The following is a 17,773-nucleotide window of genomic DNA, read 5'->3' as shown; positions in this document are numbered from 1 at the left end:
ACACATCTAAACTCTTCATTTTTTGATCCTAGTCTTGTAAATTACCGGATAACATCCTCTCTAGATAAGATGGTAACATTTTACGATTAATAAATGTCAAAATTTGCGAAAGTCCTGCTTGCATTTAGAGTAATACGGAAGTTAAGTAATCGAACGTGATCTTCTTATTGAAACTGAGTAGAATGTCAATATTGGAACAGTTAAGCTTCTATCCTCGCAATAAATGAAAGCGTAAATGTCACAGCAGTACGGGATTATCATTGGTTATCTATGTTGCTTAAATTAGAAATATGAAGGGCTGTTATGCCAGTTCTAAGAGTCTGGGAAGAAGCCGGATGTTCGGGGATGTTTGCAAATACAAAACAGATGTTCTGCCACTGTGTCTATTTTTTTCGATGTTTGCAGTTGTGAACATTAAGTTCGGAGAGCTTATAGCTTTTCTGAATTACTAGTGTGTCTGAAGGAGTCAAAACGTGTGCGAATTTCGGACCAGCGATACTTGATTGCGTTAATCCAGCTACGAAAAAAACTGCGCCTTGTGGTAGCTCATTTTGATTTAAATCGATTTCATTTGGAACTTTTTTCTATCAAAATTTGTTTGCATTTATTAAGATCATCAAAAAATGTCAAGATATATACAGGCCCCTTTTTAATATTGACAAAAATTTGCTCTTAAAACATATTTGAACGTCCTCAAAATGAAATTATGTTTATTTAGTCTTTAAAAAAACTTAAGAAAAGATTAACTGAAAGCAAAATTGTTTAACTGTTGAAGTCATTTCGCCGCACGAAAACCGTCTGAAAAAGCTAATTGAACTGGTAACGAGAGAAAGTTTTCAATAGAATTGAAAGAGTTGATGATTAACCATTTAACTACTGTGCCAGCAATTATATTATCTTGGTATGTCCCACATTGAAGTGCGTGAATCTTCTATTTACAATATTCAATCGATTACAGATCCTTATTTAATAATTCGAATGATACAAAATTACTTTTATTAGCATTGAAAATCGTTTGATATGTAAACAGATGTTAATATTACAACCATTATATTGTCAGTATTGAAACTGTTGAATTAGATTTGGACAGTAAAAAGAATTAATTCAAATAATCTGAACGAGATTGCAACATTGTAATTATGGTATTTTAAGCAGAAAAGAGTATAAAAAACAAATTTGTATAATATCAAAAGAGATAAATTTTATATCAAGTGAAAAGTAAAAACTTAAAGGATGGTGTCATGTATCAATATTTCGCACAATTACCTAGATTTGTAATAAAATTGACACTTGTCAACGTTGATGTATAAGTTGTTTAACAGGAAGCGGTGTGTCACAATTTTTGTACAATTATTTTAGTGAAATACAACGCGGTCTTGTTTAATACCCACTGCGGCAAATGAACAAACCTCAGCTTTCTGTCTTTTTTTTTTTTTTTGGACTATAAATATAGCAAACTGTTTCATACCTTGAAAACAGGCCAACATTGTTTAAAACCCACGCAGATGAATAGCAACCCTCAGTCCGTCCGGTTTTTTTTCTTTCTAAGTCAAGAACTACTAGTAAAGGAAACTCGAATCTTCAGTGAAATATTAACTATTGTTTTTTTTATTGACCTTTTTGTGGGGTCAGTTTGATAAAAACAAAGTAGGGGATAAGTGTGCAGGGGTGGCGCAAGCCATTTTCCTGTATATAGCATACTGACCCAATATATTGTTCTGTGGATGGTCTTATTTGTTACTTATCATAACCTAAATCCCGACATAAAATCTGCTGACCCTCACCACGTGACCACCTTTTCACCAGTGCAAACTAGAACCTTGTGGCAGGTAAAACAAAACGATGCTGTAGGGTTTTGAAAAAGATATGAGCCGCGCCATGAGAAAACCAACATAGTGCGTTGGCGACCAGCATGGATCCAGACCAGCCTGCGCATCCGCGCAGTCTGGTCAGGATCCATGCTGTTCGCTTTCAAAGCCTATTGCAATTAGAGAAACCGTTAACTGCTAGTTACCACCTTGCAAAGACCCTGCTTGTCCCAATTGGTAAAATATGATCATGTTTTTGATTCGTATGTTTCATTTAAAGTTGTATGTGGAGTAGTGCACTTATTCGTGTGAAATGTTGTTGAATGGAGGACGAGCGCACATGTCCCATGGAACAAATGTCCTTACCTTTAGCCTGCTAGTGGCAAGTGATTCTGTCCTTGCAACCAGTACTGACCAAGATCAGGCTGATCATGGTCTGCACTGTTCGCTATTCAGTAAGTAATTCTGAACACACCTTTGAATAATAAGTGGTGCTGCCCAAAGTGAATGATGGACCAGTCCATTTTAGAAATGTAGCAGGGTAAAGATTAATTTAAAATGATCCTAATCGTCAGCGGTACATTGGAATAAATAGAACTATCTGAGCTGCTACTATCTTGTTCCACCTAAAAATTAGAAACATACAACCCAGTTAGTATACACAATCTCTTTGGACCAGTTGTCAATTTAGGGCGCATGTATACCCAAATATGCCCTACATATGGGACTTATGTATACGCAAAAATGTCCTATATAATATAAAGTATACAGGTCAAGATCTCTGAGTTACGCTTTTACAGATAATAATGTATTGAAAAGCAGCAAATTTTCTTATTTGCAGACGTCTAATTTTTTATGTTTGTATCAGTGGGACGATTTAATGCAAACTTCACAAGAGGGATTCACGCAGTCAGGGTCAGGGTTTAACTACTATAGATCCCAAAATGAAAGTAAACTTACTATTCAGGTTGGATAATGTTTCATTCTTAAATGTTTTCAATTGGTTTATTTGACATTTTTGTGTTTTACTTAAGGCTGAAAGGACTTGCCTGTCTACAGCGTGACAAGACTGTAGACAAAACGTCTCGTCCCATCAACAGATAGTATGTAAGGTGTATTGAGAAACTCACTAGAGGAACAAGCGAGTGTGTAATTAACTTTTAATCAAATACCTAAAGAATTTGTATTTTAACACTTTAAACCCACAATGAGTAATATTAAACAGTTATATGGTCTTTAAGAAAAAAATCACTATTAAACCCGTTCATGAACAACCGAATCATATGATAATTGCCAAAGCATTTTGTGAGGGAATGCAATTGCATTTTTTTTTATATTTCAATTCAGCAAATTAACGACAATATTAAAGAATAATAAGGTATTATAATTGATTTTATTACACGACACCTTACATAATGCACTAGTCCTTAGTCTGTGCCATAGACCGGTCTGTGGTTCAACACTGAATTCTGCTGGGCTAAATTCAAAACTTGAAGAAAAATATAAATATTTATTTCTGATATTAAGTTATTAAACATTTATTGACTAGCAAGCTATGCAGTAAGTGTGCACTGTTCTTAAACTGTACTGAACATGGTGGCTATATGCAAATTAGAATATTGTAATCAATTAAAATGGTCTGTATCATGCAGTGATTCATTGCATATATCAGCCTATGCGTATGCTTTATATAAAATCATTTTAGTCTAAGTTTTAAGTAGAAGTATAATTTTATTTTAATGCAGATTTAAAAAAAAAATGTTCAGCTCCATTCACCATTAATCTTTAGCCTTCTGGCGGCAAGTGATTCTGGCAGACCAAGATCAGCCTGCACATCCGAACAGGCTGATCATGGTCTGCACTGTTCGTTATTAAGTCAGCAAATTTTCAGTGAATACCCTTTCAAATAAAAATGGTATTGCCCAAACTGAATGATGGACCGGTCCATTTTAGAAATTTAGCAGGGTAAGGGTTAAAATGTATACATTAGTCAGAATATCAAGCGATTAAAATGTCTATTTACATAATCATATTCTCCAGCCGAGGTGACCCCCGGTTGTACTGACCGGCATATCTCAACAAATCCCTAAAATCCACTTGGCCTTTAAACTCGTGTAGATCTGAAATCTTTAATATATGGAAAGGAGGTCCGAACCGTGACTTTATTCAATGATTTTAAACCGCAACTATGTGAAATCACTCAGATATCGTTGGAAACCTTTGGTGACAGGGCTATTCTTTTCCGCTTCACCTCATGTTGATAAAAGTTAATCACGTTGTGGAACAAATGTTTGTCTGTATGGCAAGAAAATATTTATTTTAATGAATATTTACTGTTAAAATAACCCAGATATCTTAGAGTCTTCACGAGTTGTTAAGAGCATTTAAATTGATTTTAATTATTAGAACCTTTCATCCATTTTATAACATGTAAATATTAAAAGGTGTTGCGCAAACTGACACTCGAAAACACGTCATCGCGGTCAGTAAAGGCTTAAATCAGGTCATGACTTTTCCTTTCATGTGGCTTTCTGAAAAGGAAGTATTAATTGATTAAATGACTAAAGAGATAAATGATCGTTTTAACAGGTGATAATCATTAAACATATGTTCTCATAGGCTGGTGGGAATTTGCTACATTCGTACTTATTTACATATTGATATCACGACCCTAGTTCATTTTTCAAGGTGTAGTTTATCTGAAACAAGGTTTGCACGTAAAAAGCACATGCTCCGTACTTGTGCAAAATACAGATTCCATGGAAGCGTAAAGATTTGTGAAATGCTTTTAGAGAATGACTGGCTGCAACATTAAAGACTAAACACTGTGTAGCCAACGTTAGTCTGTGTTCAGACCCAGTGTTTTGTTCACAGGAGATGAGGCTATTCAAATTATTTGATTAGAATCAACAAAAATATATGCAATAACCAGTAGAACATTCGGTGCATCCGCATCTCTCAGGAGGAAACAGCATCTCGATCACTGACCATATAATCTGCAGATTTAATCTTATTTTCAGACGACACGAAATGTTTTGAGTACGACAGGATTAACTTTCTTAAGAAAAATGAATATTGAATTAGACATATTCAAAACTTCAAGTGTCAGCTCTTCTTAACGGATGTATGCATGTACTTATGAATGACAGCTTATCTCTAACCAATGGCCCTTTAAACTATGGTGTCAAATATCGTCGTAAGTTGCCTATTTTAACTTCAACGAGGTTTAAAGGTTTAAACTATTTTAAATGCAAATATCTAACCCCATTCCTTTTCGATGACTGGAAAAATGTCCCAGAATGATTAATGCACACACAGTTTTCTTTTACTTGCAATATGTTGAGATACAATGTATATTGGTTTAATCATTAGCGGTGTCTTTGAAATAACAATTCAAGTGTCTGTAATCTATTTGAGTAATACGGATAGGCATTTGAATCTGATGATATCGGAATACATTAAAATGATTATTATATAAAGAATGTAGAAACTATTCGACAGGAATTAATAAAGATTTCATGCCAGCCAAGACAAAATAGCGGAATGATTTTCAGAAAGACGTCATATTCTTAATGCGCTAATAAATTAGTGCTATTTTCCCACCAATCCAGCTTAATTGATGATTTATTGTAAAGAACAATACATGATTTCATGCAGACTTTTGTGCATTTGAACTGCTAGGTAAAATGGAAGTGACCGTACGGTATTTCCTGATATCTGTACTTTCTATCAGGTGTCATGTTTTTCTTGCGATATGATCAACCCCCGAATCATTTCAGTTTTTAGATTGCATGTGACAGGGCAGTCTCGAAAGAAGTGAAAGACTGAAAATACTTTTTAAAGGTTTTATATTGTTATTTTATATAGAAAACATTAGCGGAAACATTTAGTACCTTCTAACCTTGAAAAAAAAGTGTTGCTGTCAGAAGACGCAACTCATCTAGGCAAACAGGTATACTGACTGATTATATATAAGGAGCATTAACAGTAAAAAGTGCATTTTTAAAACATCCTGAAATTGTAACAAAACGAGCTACCACATTTTGCTCAATTTGTTAATTAGATACTGGCTTGCCGCGACCCCAGTTATCTGCGGTGCACTCGAGATAATTCGACATGCGAGACAGTTTTACAAGTGCTAATCGGATAAAGAGCAATGACTACATACTATATGTATGCCAAAAAAAACTTGGTCATTTAGAAAAATTACGCTGCTTTTAATTAATGGTTATGATTAACGCTTTCAACGTGGGAACACGAGAGTATCTCAAGCTCCTAATCTGTTTAAAAATACCATAAATCCTTGTTTGCTATTTGACACTTCCTTGACCCTAATAATGCGAGAAAAGACAAAAATTGGTATGACTAAGTACTGGATAATGCTGTTTAGTATAATTAAAGATAATACCGTCAATTAGTCATTTGTTAACTGCAACAATGGTGACATTTCAACAATTGAATACATTTAGACAGTTAAACATACAAAGTTAATTAAGTGAATATAAATAAAGAAATTAGAACTTGGTGATAAATCATCGAAATTTGCACAATTTGAAAAATGTATGCAAAGACCTGTACATGTATATTGTTAACGCATTAACAGAAATATGACCCTTTTCCGTTTAATTGGATGATAAAATCAAGAGTTTATGATTTAATGTATAGGATATAAAGTACAGCTAAATTCCTTATTTTTTATATTAAATTTAAAAACAGCGTGACTGACTTCTATGAGAGTCACTTAAACATGGGGTTTTATTGATAAAAACTCCCCGAAACGTACGCATTCGGAATCACATTACAAATTTTTGAATTTTTTAAATAACTAATGGAAATATTTTCTAAATTTTGAATCTGGACGCCTTCAGCTTTAAAAACGTTTGCTGATTTCATATCATATTTGGAATACAATACCTAAGGGTGAGGTGACTTGTATTTGAAATGTGCATCACTGAAACTTCCAGCTTGTCTTGTTACTAGGTTTTTTGGGGTTTTTTTTCTTGACTTCACTGGAGTCGGCAATTTAGAACAGTGAGTGAGTTGGGTTTTACGGCGAATCGACACAAAATGGTCATATTTCGCCGAACAATTTAGAACAGGTAGATTATAAAACAAAGTAGGCCTAATGTTTCGAAGATCGATATAAATCAGTCATGAAATGTTGTCATAAGTATATAATCGACATTTTACATTATAATGTAGTTGTTTTTCATTTTTTAAAAAAAAAAGAAAAATGTTAAAAAAAAAAATGTGCGCCCAACGGGGGACTCGAACCCCCGACCCTCAGATATCTGAGTGAATATCAGCTCTAAAAGTCTGATGCTCTACCGACTGAGCTAGCCGGGCACTTGTTTCGAGTGTAAATATGTATCGTACATAATGTAAATCAATACAACGCCGCGCTCTTTACTGACTAGCTTGTAGTATTTCTAATTATACACGACCGGATTATTTGCGCTATCAGTTTATATATCTAACATATTATCCAAAAATACTATTTTAAGAAAAATAACTTTGTGCGAAATACGTAACTCCATCAGGTGAAACAAACTGTGGTGGCCTGGCATGAAAAAGAAGACTGGTTTATTGTCAAAATCTTAGAACTTCACCCGGGAACATTTATTTGACCCATGCTGGTATGGTTTATGCGTTAAGTTGTATACTGGTATAAATCTACTGTATATGATAGCTATAATAAAAGATAGTTTTCCCAAACTAGATCCAGCTATTTTAAAGATTAAAACCATGGGCGTAGGAGCGAGTTTAACTTTGGGGGGGGGGGGGCCAAACCTTTTCGACCCCAGCGGGGGGGGGGGGGGTGCGACAAGTTATCACCGGTGCATTTTTCATAGGCCCCCTCAAGCCTCTATGTTAGCAATCATTGAGTTATTCTGATGATACACTTACGACTAGGCACTGAACTGTCTTAATCAGTCATATTATGTATTGTTCTAATTAAGTGTGCCATTTTTTTACATTCTTCTGTTGAAGCCCTGGACATGCAATCAATTAGCGCTGCATTTGTCTTATTGTGATATAAAGTTGTGGAAATATCGTTTCCCTTTAATGGACAATGAAAAACAAAAAAATACATAATGTTTACATGCGTAAACAGGCTTAATAGTTACATAGATTTTGCAGATGCTCAAACCGGAACTGTAGTGATTGCGCTCAATGATATATTATTTTTATAAAATGTAATCAAACAGTGCTTGGCGTGGCGCGTACAGATTTCAGTACTCACACTACAGAAAGAGACAAGTCAGAATACAAGGAAGGGAAGGCCAAATGCAAATCAGAAATTAGGTTGAAAAGAATTATATGATGCTAAGTAAATGTTATATTAGACTGCAAGTTATTTTTTTATTTTCCAAAATATTGGGGGGGGGGGGGCAATCTATAGTTTGCCCCCCCCCCCCTCTCCTAGCTTTGGGGGGGGGGGGGCCTGGCCCCCGCTGGCCCCCCTGCTCCTACGCCTATGAAAACAAAATCTACTGCAGTAGAGTTCCTTTTACCATTGATTAACTTTAATAATACTAGATTCTACTGTGTATGCAATATTTTACTGCCAAAGCGGACTAGCTCCACATTACCAAGTGGGCTAAGAAGTGACCTTTACAACAAAAATGCACCAGAGGCCACCATTTCATATTTATAGCCTAAGTTTCTTTTCTAAAATGTCCCGGGGGAGACCCTGGAGTTGGTATCCCCTCTAGTAGGTTGAACAGCTTTGGGGTTCTACCAAATGATGTCTGCAGTGAGATCGTTAGGCTACGTACCGCGGTCTCGTCCTTCGTTCATATTAATGATATTTGGATACTCAGAATTTAGACCAAAAAATGCGCTACAGGCCAAAACTTTTACTATCTATATAAAATTTATAAGGCCTTCTCCGTACCTATCCGCTTTCCCTACCCACTCGGTGCTGTGCGCCTCGCCGGTATGGCCATCACCGTGAAATTTTGCCCCCCCCCCCCCCCCCCCCCCCCCCCCCCCCCCCCACACACACACATACCCTCCCCTTCTCCCCGGTAAAAACTTTCTCAGTGCGTCCGGGCCTGTCTACGGTACATTTACTTTTAGTTTTATATATCCCTACAGAGACACAGAAAAAAAATCTCCCAAAAAGAGACATGGTCGGAACCTAGTCAGTGTAGCCATAAACGGTATCTGTTCATTGAGAAAACCGTGTTATCTGGCAGAATTATACCCCTGTATTATGTCGTTATTTTTCACCAACCGTGACACTGAATTGAACAAACAGAATTTAACTGTCGAAAAAAATTAACTTTATCAAATTGAAACATGCAATATCGCCATGTCATTATTATGTAAAAACATGAATGCTGACTTCCCAAGATTTAAAGACGATCGATTTCAGTAATTGCCCAAAGTGAAAGCGCTGGCCTTGTAAATCGCGGGTAACTACCCTGATATGATATAATTATACTGTTTTTTACATTGTACGAAGATTGTTATCATACCTATACTTATTCTCTTTAATTTTTCTTAACTCAAGATTGTCGGGTGGAAAATTTTGATTATCTGTTTTACTAATATAAGAATGTTATCTTCCGCCGCGGTGGTTAAACCTATGTGGCAATGATCTCTTGTTTAAAGCTCCCACACATCGCGACAAGGCACCTAAATATAACAAACTACGAGGGACTAAATGAGGCTAGACACGTGTAGTGCGGTTTCTTCTATATCCTCACCTACGGGTGCCAAGCTGCGGACCTGCCATTGAAAAGTGCCAAGTAAAATCTATAAAAAAAAGACCCAAAACAAAACAAATTCATTATAGAGTAACCGAGATACCGGCGGAAGTCAAGTGAATGAAAGGGATATATCTCACTAGAAATCGGCTAAAAATTGTGTTATTTGTCGAAACAAAACAAAAGTTGAATGGCATCGCGACAGAACAGGAAAGGTTGGGGCCAAGGTGGTGTATTGACTGAAAGTTAAAACAACTATATTATCAGCATTTTAATCAGCTTCTACTGATATCTGATACTGAGATAAAGCATAATCTCACTTTCTGTAATTATGTTTCACATACTTTATAACTGGTAAGAGATTCGTATTACGACACGAAAAAATATACCCTTGAAACATATTTAAATACCTTTAAAAGTTTTGAGTTCTCGCGGGAGGGGTGTATTAAGCTGCGTCTTAAGTGTGATGTGAGCATAGAAATCTGCTTTAAGTCAAACATTTAATAAAACTAAAACTGCTTAATCATCTGAAAAGTTGCGTGACCTTGATAAGACCTTTCTATCTGCAGCAAGGTGCACGTTGCATAAAAAGATCTGTTTTAAAAAAAGTCGGGTAAACATACAAAATACAACTGCGTTTGGTCGTTTGATTTGATTTCGTGACAAGATACATGGACATGAAAAAAACCCAAACAGATTTAGTGCAAGTATGTAAATAATTCCTAAATTTAGTGTTATAATGATTGAGAAAGTAGATATGGCATATCTATGGGCATGTTAAATGTATACTTTTGTGTATGCAGATAGTATACTTTCTTAATTCTTCAACCCAGATCATTCAGAATGATGAGACTGAATATGTGATTTGATGAAAAAATGCATCATTTATAAAATGTAAAACTAAAAATATACCTTCACCATCACTAGGACATGGACATACCATAAATGTACTAATGCACATGCTAAACAAAGATTAAAAGAAATACGGCATCACGAATGCATCCGACATACAAATGGGGTACTTTTGTACAAATGTAATACTGAGCTACATCTGTTATTGCAAAATCATAAAACGAAATAGACAAAATCAAAGACAAAATGGTCCATTAATGCGTTACTTACAAAGAAACCAGTATGTCAAAAATACAACATTATATTACATTGTATGTGCATATACTTAACAGTGATACAGATAAAATTCTGTCACTCCGATACACATTTACTGACTTTTGTTGAATTTGAACGCCCATGTATAGATAACATAAAAACCAGTTCTGCATACTAACCGGTCACAAGGTTGATGTAATCTCAAAACATATCAGGAGACGAAAGAGCACAGTCAGGAAAAGTATTTGATTTAACCAAGCTTTAGCACGCAATTTGATGATCATGTGACAAAAATTGCTCTCCACCAAGACATTAGTGAAAACAAAACACTAAATAACGTCACAGAATATGTCGAAAACCATTTATCAATCATGATCGAATCGACATTCAGTAAAATCGTAGCAATTTAACTTAATATTGACCACAAGCCGCGTAAGAAGTACACTTGAATATACAGCTTTTGGTGAAAGGTCAAAATATTAACATAACTTAAGTTTTTGTAGACATGAAGATTGTTGAAACCCACATGCAAAGATTTGAGTATGTCATCTAAACATTTTGAAGTTTTTTTTAAAAAAACATTTGAATACTAATGTTCAATCTATACAGCCAATGGTGATATCAAACATGTTTTTCTTAAATTTCTAACCATCAGTAATCAATATATAATGTCAGTTACGTGTATATATAAGTATTTAGAACCTCTTAAATAGCATACTTTTCATCTGACGACTGAACCACGGTGAAAATCCGAACCACCTTGTGTGTTGAAGTTAAAATCTAGAAGCATCTACAAGTACAGGAATTGTGACCTTAATTTGTCCTGTTTACATTCAGTTTATGATTATGAGATAATAAAGTCCGCACCCGAGAATGACGTGCATATTGAAAATTGATTAAGTACGTAATGTCCATTATATCGTATGTAGGCGATGTGATAATTTTCCTCTCTCCTTATTTCTTTCTTTTTTTTCTTCTTTTTTTTTTCGATTTTCCTTTTATGTGAGGTAAAATCCATTTCTTAACAACAAAAGGACATTGTGTTGAAAATTAGGGTATTTTACTATAGAAAATCATGTATTTAATCTAAGCATTTTCTAGCTGAAAATAGATAAAAGTGATAAACTAAATGACACACAAATATTTAATCGATATAAAATAATTATGTATTATATAAACAACCAGTTAGATCTAAAACGATGGATGAGATTCGGAAGCCGATCATCTAGTCATTTATTGATCAAATGGATAAAGAAAGAGATGATATAATATACACTGATGAAAATAGAAGGAAGAAAAGGGATAAGCGAGACACCTCACATTTAAAAGGAATCGATCCTACTGATTTAAGCGGCGAAAATCGGGATCGATCCCTCTACAGTAACATGCGATATACCGAATGAGATATATACTATCGAATTAAAAAATGTATACTTCCGGCGCGTGCACAGAGCGTCTGACTTCGGATTTTTAGGAAGAATACGCTTTTTCCTTGTGCCTAATAAGCGTCCACACAACTTGTCTTAGACTGGCATCAGTCGTTAGAGTCATTGAATGTAAAGCACTTGCCCATAAAATGTTGAGATGAGCCTAGAGAGAAAATGTTTTTCTGAGAAAATAATTTAGTGTCAGTGCGAAGAAATTAATATTATTACAGACTATTTGATCTCAACAGACTTTGTAAGTCTAAACTGCAACGTCTTGCGCATCAGTACAAATAGGCATAGGCAATGTGCACTTTGTAAATAAAAGCACCTAGTGAGCACAGTTCATATAAATAAATATACCTCTCCGGAGGGTGCGCCTATCCAAGAGGCGGAAATTACCTCTAATACAATACAATATGGGCAGTGTTGTTTTTATTCCAAAATCTACCTATAAATTGATAGGGAATCGATCCTACGCGAGCGACGATCCCTCTACTGTAACATGCGATATACCGAATGAGATATTTACTATCAAATTAAAACATGTGTGCTTCCGTGCTGCCATTAGACAGTTCTTTTCAAATGTTATAGGGCGAGTTGAAGTCGGATCGCTTCCCGATTGAGGCAATGCCTTATTTCATGTCATATCGTATCGTATCGTATCGTATTGTATAATGTAAGTATTCTTGATATTGATTAATAGAAATCTTTACCAGAATTACTGAGCTAATTGTTCAACATCGATTCTGGATGTTTATTTAGTATAATATCCAAAAATAAATACGAAATGATTTCCGAAAACTATTAACAGTTAAATATATATATATATATATATATATATATATATATATATATATATATATATATATATATATATATATATATATATATATATATGTAAAAGTGCCATGTAAATTGGGATATCCTCTTGTCACGAAATTTTCGTGCTCATAATCAGTCGATACTGACGTCCAATGTTTATTTAATTGAAATCACGTAATGCTTATCGATCGCGAATTCATGTGATTTAATTATGGTCACCAATTCCTCGTTATTGTTTGGGAATAATACTTATAGGAAACAAAACTGATATATAAACGATCGTTATCAAAGCGTTTCACGACAGCTCAATTTACAAAATGACCCGTATTATAATTTCCCATTAGAAAAGGAGTCCATTAGTCCTCCACATCGGCATGCAAAATGGTACTTAATATGGCCGACAAATCAAATGGCAAAATACTGTTGTAGAAATTGAAAATATATTTGTGTGGTAAGTAAAAAACGTATGGGAACTGTATGTTGCATATGTTCACCGACTCCTTTTTGTTAATATCTTTGCTAAAGTCGAGCATTATTTAATATTTTAAGCGGGTAGTATAGTTCATAAAACGCTCATATGCATCACTGTAGTTAATACTTTATGACTTTTTATACTGAAAGTGAAAACTGGATTAAAGACGGTAAAATGTTCGTGTTTTCAATATATAAATCATTGACCTCGAATTTATGTCCTGAGAAAATTGAATTTGTTTCGGACACGACCATCTGCCGGATGGTGGGTCGAAGGCCGCTAATTTAATACAATAGCTCTTTTCTTTAACTTGAAAACCACACCGTGTAATTGTGACTTATTTCGAAAGGTTTACATTTTAATCAAATAATGAGTGTGTCACTGAACTAAACCGTTACTTTTGAAATTAGATATTATGATTTAATTAATCGCCGAAATACTAGCTACTTGAAAGGATTTCAATAAAAAACACAATTAAACATCTCACGGCTGATAATCACAGAAATCTGCCGAGTTTACGAATTAATGTATTTTTTATATTGAACAATAAATTAATTTGTTTGTTAAATCTTGTGATCTAGTAATGTGAGTACTATCTTATCATTGTCTTTTTTTTTAATCTAACTCCCGGATTTTTTTATGCAGCATCTAAAATAAGTTTGCCTTAAAATGGTATATTATTATTCCGTTCAGTGCAACGATAATCCCTTCAATTCATTATAAAACAATATTATGAAAACAGCAAGCAGAATCTGAGATTCAAATATCCTTTTTAAGAATAGAAGGAGGTTTTCATTACTGGTTTGCAACGAACCCTTTTAACGTTTAACAACGCTGCGGGGATATCGTTGACCGATATACAAGCTTCACAATTTTTTACAATTTCGGTAATAACCATATACATAAGCCTGTAGGAATATTCTTTGGGAGCATAGACTTCAGCTGAGCACAATTAGTGCAGACTCGGTTTAGTCTGTTAATGAGAGGTAACCCCTCACTTCCACGAGCGCTGACGTGCGGCTGATCTAACTAATAGACCCAACGCTTCCGTCTACACTCCTTTAAACACTTTGTCGCGGTGAAACAAAGGAGCCCAATGTTATTGTTTTGAAGGTATTTGTACTTTGAAAAAAAAAGACAGTGTTTAAACTACTGCACATTTTGCATTTCAGGAGTGTATTTTATAGGAAGAAGGGCAGCTGGTAATTAATCTTGTATCTCCAGCTGTAGTTTTGAATACTTAATAACTATCTTGATGCATTGCCTGACTTAATGTTGCATATCTTCAAAATACTTTGCGGTAGGCGGAAAAGGGCTTCATTGATTTTTTCTTTTAAAAGATGTTTTCAAGTTTCAATTTTCGACTTTGATATATTGCCGATTAAAACAGTCTCTTATTTTCATGGTTTAATTAAAACAGAGTTATGGTTAGATACACCAAAATGACGACATATAATGCATATGATGAAAACTATTTGAACCGTGCCGTGAGAAAACCAACATAGTGGGTTTGCGACCAGCATGGATCCAGACCAGCCTGCGCATCCGCGCAGTCTGGTCAGGATCCATGCTGTTCGCTTTTAAAGCGGATGCGCAGGGTGGTCTGGATCCATGCTGGTCGCAAACCCACTATGTTGATTTTCTTATGGCACGGCTCGTTTAACGAAAGTAGACTGTATATCACAAGAAGACAGCATTGTCTTGCATCGCTAATCTGAGTAATTATGGCGTAGATAATTACCAAAATGTAACTGAAACTCTATATCTCGAAATTCCAGTTATCTCGAAGACGCATTAAGTCTTTTTTTGAAAACAAGTGCACAAAATATCATTTAAGTCGAATTTCGGTTATCGGAAAGTTAAACGCTCGATTCCTTTGAAATAGAGATACCGAGTTTCTACTGTATACCTTTGCAGGTAAATCTGGTGGTTGTTCCTAGATATTGAATCTAGATACATGGAATTGAAAGACCTCATTCGTAAGTGTGTTTCATCCGGGTAACTTAGTTTGAAAATAAAGCGATATTTTTTCTCAACATTATACCAATTAAATGTGCAAAACATGACAAATTTGAACACCACAGACATGATGAAGAACCAATGCTGATCATTGAAGTGAAGGAAACCTTGCACAAAATTAAACCAGACAATAAATTGCAACAGGCACAATGACACCGTTACAAATATGCAGCTTAGCAGAAATACGGACACAGCAAGACCAAACATACTGAGTACAGGTGATCCTAAATATTACTGCACACCTTGTATAATTACCTGTATCTGTATGCATATCGGCATGTTTATTGCCCGATGATTATATGAAATATGCTCTTAATTGTTTTACAACATAATGATATAATTGTTTTACGTTGAGACGTTTTTTAACTTCTAATTTGATGGATCTTTTTAAATTTTAAATCGCTAAGATGAGTGATGGATCACGAATTCGGTTCAATAAGACAGGCTGTCCGGTTCTTGAATTTCAATGAACGTTTGATTGTTACTTTTGCCGCATTGTACATCTATTTATCCATTTTAGGATAAATCAGTTATCTAACATGACACCGAAACAAAAACCTTTGAGCATCCAAAGAGTTCTAGCAATACGAGAGAGCTTTTTGGGGTAAGGAGTCAGCCAACTTTTGAACTAAATTTGATTTTCTAGAGACAGCTGTCGTCTGCAAATCTAATCGTTGATCAGTCCGCTCAATTTGAAAGATACTGTTATGAAAATATTACATGTACAGTGAATTAATCAATGAAACATCACTTCGAACTGAAAATGCATATGCGCTTCTGGAGATCTGCATAGACAATCATTATTCTAAACTAACACTAAGTCTAGTCGTGCAAAAAGCAGTACATGAAACTGCAAAAGGTCAAACAAAGGTCAAACAAAATTAATATCAAGAAAACATTACAAAAATAATAATTACATAAAATATTATGAGTCTCACAAACTTGTGATCGTTTTGGAATGAACAAGGTTTAAAGTTCAACAGAAATGTTTCACAGGATATCTTATTTATCTCCTTGGGATGAAAGCGAAGGTCAAGATTCTGTCCATTTATAATAGATGACAGAAGAAAATAATGGTCTATGGGAAACCAGTTCACGTTCATTCATAAAACACTGATTCAGCATATAAGTATGAAAGTAAAAAACAAGATGACCCCGAGGGAAGGAAAACTATGATCAATTATAATAATTATCCCATAATTACATCTCCAGACGAAAATGAAATATCGTTTGTTTCACGAACAATGTTTTGTGTAACCATCATAAACTATGTTTAGATATTCAGGCGGATAACATAATGTGGATGATACTGACAAATTAATATATGTGTATCTCTCTTTTCTCGTTTTCGCATTCTGTTTATTTTCCCCATCAGTATATTTTGCCAAATCATCCACCACACAAGCTCTTTTTAAATGTATGAATTCAACACATTTTCTATTTGTATTAACCTTTAGCCTGCTAAATTTCTACACTGGACTGGTCCTTCATTCAATTTGAGCAATACCATTTATCATTTAAAGGGGTTTTCACTGAAATAGCGAACAGTGTAGACCAGGATGTGCAGGCTGATCTTGGTCTGCACTGGTCGCAAAGGCAGAATCACTTGCCGCCAGCAGGCTTAAAGGTTGAAGATCAACAAAGTGTAAGCCAAATGGAAAGTTGCATGGAAGTTATTGGTATCTTTTATTTATATATTACATGAAGCAATGCTAATATAACATTATATTTCTACGAGTTAACAGATCAAATTGATATTGTCCTGTATTAGATTGTTAAACTCTGAACGGTATTAGTAAGGTAAATTATCTGATCACTTTATTAATCATTGCCTCGGTCAATTCTGTTTGTGTATATATTGCAATAAAGGACATATGCAAAACATCTACATATCTAATTTACTTCTACAATACATTGTAAATTGTTCTGTAAATGCGTGTACTAGGAAGTTAATGAAGTGATGCAGTGGTCATACGGGGTGAAGATAAAAGGTTATGGACTACAAAATGCTATGTAATCGTGAATTATAAAGCACACAAAAAATAAAAACCACAATGGATTTTATAATGTCATCACTACCACTATTTCCTGGTCGGGACAAGAGTTCGTGCTTATGCCAGACACCTAGTTGGCTATTCAGTGCCGACTTAGTACTGACTTTTTGCATGATTGATACTCTACAGTATCCCTTGTCATGTTAAATTACAGCTCATACAATCAAATAAGTCTTTAATGTTCATATGGAAAAAAATGATTTGTTTCGGACAATTTTAAACTGAATACACAGGAAAAGAATAAAGCTGTTAAACAGAATACAGAATTCTCTAGACAAGTTTGGAAATTTGTTTTTTATAAGGATAAATCATCGTGTCCTTTTACCAATTTGTATGATTTATTTAATAA

The 17,773-nt window shown here is 34.7% G+C and overlaps 1 protein-coding gene and 1 non-coding gene across 3 annotated transcripts in view; both read right to left on the bottom strand.

Annotated features, from left to right (window-relative positions):
- Window positions 1-17,773, bottom strand: part of LOC123525741 (uncharacterized) — a 141,478-nt gene that overhangs the window by 46,266 nt on the left and 77,439 nt on the right. The window lies entirely within an intron of this gene.
- On the bottom strand, window positions 7,062-7,154 carry Trnak-uuu (transfer RNA lysine (anticodon UUU)). The gene is made up of 2 exons: window positions 7,118-7,154; window positions 7,062-7,097 (listed from the first exon to the last, which is right to left on the bottom strand). It is a non-coding gene; the product is annotated as a tRNA-Lys (tRNA).

Source organism: Mercenaria mercenaria, chromosome 3, assembly GCF_021730395.1.
Source record: "Mercenaria mercenaria strain notata chromosome 3, MADL_Memer_1, whole genome shotgun sequence".
Lineage (NCBI taxonomy): Eukaryota > Metazoa > Mollusca > Bivalvia > Venerida > Veneridae > Mercenaria > Mercenaria mercenaria.
Note: the sequence above shows the minus strand (reverse complement) of the source record. Positions and strands in the feature narration are given on the sequence as shown.